The sequence below is a fragment of the Durio zibethinus genome, chromosome 1 (genome assembly GCF_047325235.1).
Source record: "Durio zibethinus cultivar Kanyao isolate XHJ-2024 chromosome 1, ASM4732523v1, whole genome shotgun sequence".
Taxonomy (NCBI): domain Eukaryota; kingdom Viridiplantae; phylum Streptophyta; class Magnoliopsida; order Malvales; family Malvaceae; genus Durio; species Durio zibethinus.
Genome location: NC_143162.1, coordinates 26,046,655 through 26,054,347, shown reverse-complemented (window position 1 = coordinate 26,054,347; position 7,693 = coordinate 26,046,655). Strand labels below are relative to the sequence as shown.

Here is a 7,693-nt window from a genome sequence, read left to right as displayed (position 1 = left end):
GGCCCTCTCCTTCGCAAGATTTTGCTATCATATCATTAACACACCTCTATTTCTTTGCATATCACGTTGTGGAAATGAGTCACCATTGCCCCTTTAATATGTAGCATTAACATTTTTCAATCTAAATGGCATAACCTTATAGCAAAATGTGCTATACATTGTCGAACATAGTTTTGTCCATGTCTTTACGAGCCATTTTAATTAGGTTATAATCAGAAAAATCATCCATGAATGAAAACACAAAGTGCTTGATAGTATTATCCACGAAAGTATCAATATGAGGTAACAAAGAATGATCTTTCAGGCTAGCTCTATTTAGATCTAATAATCTACTCACATCCTCATTTTTTTCATCATTTTTAGGGACTAGGACCATACTGGCTACCCATTCAAGGTACTTGGCTATTTTTAAATAGCTAGTATCAAATTTTTTCTTAACTTCATCTTTGATTTTTAAGAGTATCTCAAGCTTTATTCACCTTAACTTTTGTTGGACTTGCTTGCATTCCAGCCTCATAGGTAGTTTATGTTGACAATATCAGTACTGAGCCTTGGCTTGTCCTAATTTGACCATACAAACATATCCATATATTCCTAAAGCAAATATTCCAACTTTCCCCTTTCATTAAGCAAAAACAAAATATTGATCTTGATTTCCTTTTAATTTTCCTCATCCCCTAAATTAATCGTGTCTGTAGTTTTCTGGTGCAATTCTATTAGTTTTTTTTCTTGTTCCATTAATCTTAATAGATTAAGAGGTAAAGCGTAGTCTTTTGAATCCTCATCATTATCAAGTTCATCAATGTGGATGAATTTTTTAAAATTGAACCTAGAGTTATTATCTAAACCATCCATAATGTTCATTATTTAAAGTCCTAAAAATAGATAATATTGTAAAGGCATAGGTAGATATATCAGTGGAGGCAAAATGCAAAAGTAATTTATCCTAAGAAATGTAAAAATAAATAGATATGAATGCAATGTGAAACGAGAAATGCATTGCGTTTGTCATTTTATTAATGATGATGAAAAGTAAGCCATACAAACTTCCTACATGCCCTTAAGTAGAGGCAATTGGGGATCCCATTTATTACATTAGCTAGGTTCAAGGATAACAAATGCAAAACAAGTTGCATCTTTTACTAAGCTCTTGAATTCACAACCAAAAGGATAAACAAAAATATCTTCATCCATTTCTTTCTTTTCTTTTTCTTCATTCCTTCTATTTATACCTTAGAAAAAACCACTTCTAAACTTTCTATTAGGTTCCCATTCTTCATCTCCATCATTCCAGGGTGAACATATCCACGAGAGTGAAATGTATTATAAAGATAAAGGGACTCAATTTTACTCCCATCTAGCTTTTTTTCTTTGAGGTAGGCCATTCTCTTCTCTCTTTTTTCTAGCAACATCTTCATTTTGTTAGCAATAGTAAGCTTATAACCTAGAACAAACCTTTCCTTATGTTCTATAGTAGCGGGTGCCTTTTTCATCCCTTTTAAGTTTTTGCCCAAACCATTTCCCTGTTACGACCCTTTTTCAATTATTTGCTAAACAACCATCCATGTGGTCTTTGATAAACATAGGACTAGTATTTTTTGGCCTTCTCCTATGTAGGTAGCATTAACAACTTAAAACGTTTTGAATAAGCATTTCAGTGCCTCCTTTGTAGCCTTAACATAGGGAATGGTCAAGGTATTGGTCACCAGCAAATACTCTTCTCCATTCAAGCAAACTTGTTTTCCTTTTATAATAAATTTTACTTTCTGATGTAGGGATAATGCTATAGTACCTGCTATATGAATCCAAAGACTACCTCGACGGAGAAATATTTGACACCTAAAATTTCAAGTTGAAAATGCATGTGCCTATCTGTAATGAAATCTCAATATCTCCTAGCACTTCCCTTCGGGATCCATCAAAGCCCTCACCACCACGTGGCTATTCTTTATATAAGATGAATCAATAGGTAATCTTCCCAATGTGGTCATAGGCATGACATTAATTGATAACCCATTGTCAATAATACCCTTTGCCACTGTATGCATCTTACACTTAATGGTGATGTGAAAAACTTTCAAACTACCTGCTAACTCTTTTTTATAGAGTTATTCCTAATGTCTTAACAATTGTTGCTTGATTCTTAGTAAAATAATGTTCTTTTTACTCATAAATGGTTGAATTTTCTATTTTATAGGTTTTCTTAAAGAAAAGAATGATTCTTGGTAATTCTTGAAGATTCTTGAAATTTCTTGATCATTCTTTGATGATTCTTGTTCATATTCTAGATAGTTGAAATGTTCTTAGAAGTTTATGATTTTTTTCGAAATCTTGAAGTTCAAGAATGAGAAAGATGTTCAAGATTGGCTTTGGCATGTGTTATGGAGTTGAATAAGATGAATCTTGAATAAAGAAGAGCAAACTTCATGTAAAGAATTAAAGAAGGAATTTTGGTAATAGATTGGGGTAAAATTGTACCTTCACATGATTGCAAGTCTATGGTAGCTTGTGTAGGTGCACATACATGGGATTACTATAGGATGGCATGGCATTTTGAAAATTTTTGTTATTGGTTAAGGAAGATTATGTGGCATGATGAGGTGGCAATTCTATTTTTTTTCCTATTTGGAGTTGGATTTCTTTTCTTAAAGGTGAAGTATTCTTAATTCTACTTGGAGTAGGATTTTGCATAGGTTATAAAAACAAGTTGTATAGGCATTTATAAAATTTTTTGGATGAAGTTAATTTCAGATTTTTCTTCAAGAATTCAAGCCAAGCATGGAAGAGAAAATAAAGATCAAGATGGAAGGATTTGAGCAAATTTTTGGAAGCTAAATATAGTAAGGCTAAAAATATACTTTCTTGAATTGGTACGATTCTATTTTTGTAAGTTTATGTATGGCTTGCTACATGATAAGTTATGGTATATATAGATCTAAAAACTTTCTTTCTAAGAGTCTTTATTGCAAAAGCATTTTGGGATTAAAGAGACCAAGTCCAACCGAAACTATGTGAAGTTTTCTTTGAATCCCATCTTCAACCAAACACTCTTGGGGATTTTTAGGCCTATAAATGCATGATTTAAATGTTAGGAAAAGGGTGTACAAAGGTTGGGGTGACAAACCAATCCATAACTTTCTTGTTTTCAATTTTCTTTAGCTTTTAAAGTTTTAGTTTTTAAGATTCTTTTTATTTTAGTTTTATGCTTTTTCAATTCTATTTATGCACATTATTTTAAGTTTACTCCAATTGAATTCTAGTTTGAAGCTTTCTTTCTATTATGTTTTACTTAGTTTTTATGCAAATTAATTTAAAAGGTGTTAGTTGCAATCGATTTGGATTTTAATCTTTATATTTGTGATTCTATCTTTAAGTCTTATTTAATTCATGCGATTCATGTTCTATTTTGTTTGAGTTCATTCAATCACATGTTTAGGTCATCTTTAAGCATTCAAATTACATTGTTAGGGCTAGATTTCAGTTTAATTATCACATGCTTGTATGGTTTGCATGATTTAGGGTTAAATTGATATAATTACAATTTAGGTGTAGTTGTTTTTATTTCAGTTGTTTTTTATTTCATTTTTTTAGGGTAATAATTAGTTAATTCTTCATTTACTTAATCTTCTTTCGATTTGGTTTAGTACTTATTTATTAGGGTTTGCATGAATTACATTAGATAAGGGTTTATATCATTCTAGTTTTGCATATTGAGTTGATTTAATTTTTGCTTAAGTGTAATTTGGTTTTAATTGCATGTTATTTAATTAAAACAAAGTTATTTGCATGATTTATTGTTAATTAAGGTTTTTGCTTACATGGTTTGCATGTTAGTTCATTAGGGTTTATATTTAACATTGCATATTTAATTCTTATAAGTTTTTGTTTTTGTTTTTTTATTAGTAGTGCTTATTTTCTTGCATTATTACTTTTGTTTTATGCTATTTATAGTTAATTGGATTTCGGCTTTGGTATTTAGCTTTAATTAATTTTGGTTTTTGATTATTTTATTAGATTGGTTTATATTTTGCATGTCTTTAGTTATTTATAGTTTGTTTAGTTTAATTTGGTATTGATTCATGGTATTGCATGTTTGTAGGCTTTTATTTCATTAGTTTTCATATCTTTTACTTGATTTTTCTAAGTATAGGTTTAAGGCCATATAATTTTGGTGCTTGAGTTTCCTATATTTTCAATCCTCGTGGGAACGATACTCTTTTTACTCTATGTTACTTGCAGATCGCTTATCAAGTTTTTGACACTGTTATCAGGGATTGAGTGAAAATTATAGCATCAATACTAATCTCTTTACCTATAGCTTAGATTTTTATTTTCTTACTTTTTATTTGTTTTGGTTAGTCTTGTTTTGTATGCCAGGAACTGTGAGTGCCAATTTAGTACCCTTAGATAAAGAGATTGAGAAAACACTTAAAATGATAAAAAAAAAAAAAAAGGTAAAAAGGAAGTAACTATTGAGTTAATTATGGCTAAGTAATAAGATAATCAAAAAACACATTGGGACTATGTTGTCCCTCAGTTAGATGGTTTTCAACCTAGTATTAATAGGTTGGCCATTCAGGCTAATAATTTTGAATTGAAACCATCCATTATCAACATAATTCAAAATTTTGTTCAATTTAGTGGGTTAGCTAGAATTTGCATTTTTTTAATTTCCTTGAGATTTGTGATACATTTAAACAAAATGGTGTTACTAATGATGCCATTAGACTAAAACATTTTTCTTTTTCTCTTAGGGACAAAGCAAAGAGTTGGCTTATGTCTTTACCTCCTGGTTCGATTACAACATGGGATGGTCTTGCTCAAAAGATTTTAGCTCATTTTTTCCTTCCATCAAAGACAACCAAAATGTGTAATGACATCCCTTCTTTCAAGCAAATTAAGGTTAAATCTCTTTTTGATGCTTGGGAGAGATACAAGGAATTGTTACAAAAATGCCCTCACCATGGTTTACCTAAATAGCTTTAAGTTCAAAATTTTTATAATGGTTTAGGGGGTAAGCAAGTAATTCTTGAGTTAGTTATGGCTGAGCAATAAGACAATCAAAAAACACTTAGGGACTATGCTATCCTTAATTAGATGGTTTTCAACCTAGTATTAATAGGTTAGCCATTCAAGCTAATAATTTTGAATTGAAACCATCCATTATCAACATAATTCAAAATTTTGTTCAATTTAGTGGGTTAGCTAGTGATGATCCTAATTTGCATTTTTCTAATTTTTTTGAGATTTGTGATATATTTAAGCAAAATGATGTTATTGATGATGCCATTAGACTAAGACTTTTTTTGTTTTCTCTCAAAGACAAAGCAAAGAGTTGGTTTACATCTTTACCTCTTGGTTTGATTATAACATAGGATAGTCTTGTTCAAAAGTTTTTAGCTCATTTCTTCCTTCCATCAAAGATAGCCAAAATGTGCAATGACATCAATTTTTTTAAGCAAATTGGGGCTGAATCTCTTTTTGATGCTTGGGAGAGATACAAGGAATTGTTATGAAAGTGCCCTCACTGTGGTTTACCAAAATGGCTTCAAGTTCAAATTTTTTATAATGGTTTAGGGGGCAAGCGAGGACTACCATTGACGCTGCTATTGGTGGGGTTTTAATGGTAACGCCATTGATAAAGAATATGATCTTATTGAGGAGATAGCCATGAATAACCATGAGTGGGCCAATGATGGTTAAGTTTTTAAGAAACTTGTTGAGGTTTATGAGTTTGATGCCTTAACTACTTTAACTTTTCAAATTTTAGTTTTAGCCAAAAAGATTGAAAACTTATGTTCAAATCCTGCACCTAGTGATATGCATGCCATCTAATGCCCTTTTGTTCATTGTGGTAATTATGGGGGGGAACCTTTCCTTAGATAGATGCCTAACTAGAGTAGAGCCAATCCATTATGTTGTTCACCCTAAGCAACCATATAACCCTTACTCTAATACATATAATCCTAGGTGAAAGCAACATCTAAATTTTTCATAGGGTAATAAAACCACAACATTACCATCCACTTCCACCACCCTAATAAAAGAAACCATCCATAGAGGAATTATTTTCTTAAATTTTATAAAACTAGGTAGCATCCATTAAAAACTTAGAGATGCAAGTAGGACAGCTTACAAATTCCCTTAATAACCGCCTTCAAGGTACCTTACCCAGCACTACAAAGAAAAACCTAAAAAAATAAAGTAAGGAGCAAGTGAACAACATTTTCAATGTAGATAAAGAGAAAAAGGCTAAATGAGGTAATAAGGGCAATTTAGCCTATTGATGGGTCTATGAGAAGGAGATGCATGATGAATTTATGGATGATAAAATGAAGAGGATCTTAGTGAGGTTGAGCTTGAGGATGATGGAGATGATAATGATGAGTAAGTTGAACCAGCTAAGGAAGAGGAAACTAAGAGTGAGAAAATTGCAAATAGGGAAAAGGCTAGGGAAAATTCAATGAAACTTATTGTAAGAACATTTACAAGAAGGGGGTTGCAATTTAATTTTACACAACAAATTAGAGAGCCACCTTTGGATGAGTTGTTAGATAAGTTAGAAGAAGCTACAGTTGTGGATGAGTGTTGTACTATGCTTTAAAGGCATTTTCCAACAAAGCTTAAAGATCCAAAGAGGTTTTCTAATCCTTGTTATATTGGTGAATATTATTGTAATAAAGCTTTATCTGATCTAGGAGCATGTGATAATCTTTTACCTTTGAGAATTTTTATAAAATTAGGAATTGTGAAGATGAAGCCTAATAGCACATATTTGAAATTTATTGATAGTTTTAAAAAGTTTCCTTTAGCGATAGTGGAAAATTTGCTTTTAAAAGTGCATAAGTATGCATTCTTTGTTGATTTTATGGGTTTGGACACTATGGAGGATGGGGATATCCCCATCATTTCAGGGAGGCCATTCTTGGCCACTGCTAGAACTTTGATTGATGTTGAAAAATATGAGGTTACAATGAAATTTCAAAATAGAGAAATTGTGTTTAAAGTTGTCAATTTTGAAATGGTTAGTGAAAGTAGGATAAGTGTTAAAAAAGTGGCCAATAAGAAAGCCCAAAAATTGAAACCTAAGCCCACATATATGAGCCTTATAAGGAAGAAAATAAGAATACAAGATTGTGTTGCTAAAGAAAAAGTGAAAGATTGGAGTGTAATTTCTAGACCTCCTAAACCTAGCTCTATTTATATAATACCACAAAGGAGAATGCAACAAGGTAAACTACTTCCCGGGAAAGGGTGAACCTAAGTATAATTGAAGAGTTTCGGTAGGTATTAGTTAAGTTTGACTCTAACTAGCACTGCTTAGGAGGCAACCCAAGTTTTAATTTTTAGTTTGCATATTTCTTTTAGTTTCTTTTTATTTATATTTTTTTAGGACAGGTAATGCATTGGTTTTTCTTTGCTTTTTTATGTAAGAATTAGGTTCAAGAAAGCTAGATGTGCAGTGGCAATGGTATACCATGTATTCAGCCAAGTTGGATTACATATTGTTACATTCGACCATTACCATTTTAGGGGAGTATTTCTTTTCCTTTCATGCTTTTATGCTTTATTTTTACACATAAGGGACAATGTGTTATTTAAGTTTAGGGTGAGAAAAATTTTGCAATTTTTTTCAATGTTTTCTATTTGTGAGCTTAATTTTTTATGTTTAGAATCATTATATCACTTCCAT

At 31.3% G+C, this 7,693-nt stretch overlaps 2 non-coding genes across 2 annotated transcripts; both read right to left on the bottom strand.

Moving 5' to 3' along the window:
• Window positions 1-4,863: 4,863 nt before the first annotated feature.
• Window positions 4,864-4,970, bottom strand: LOC149520498 (small nucleolar RNA R71). The gene has a single exon (XR_016326676.1). It is a non-coding gene; the product is annotated as a small nucleolar RNA R71 (small nucleolar RNA).
• Window positions 4,971-5,429: 459 nt separating this feature from the next.
• LOC149520497 (small nucleolar RNA R71) lies at window positions 5,430-5,536 on the bottom strand. Its single transcript, XR_016326337.1, has one exon. It is a non-coding gene; the product is annotated as a small nucleolar RNA R71 (small nucleolar RNA).
• Window positions 5,537-7,693: the final 2,157 nt, after the last annotated feature.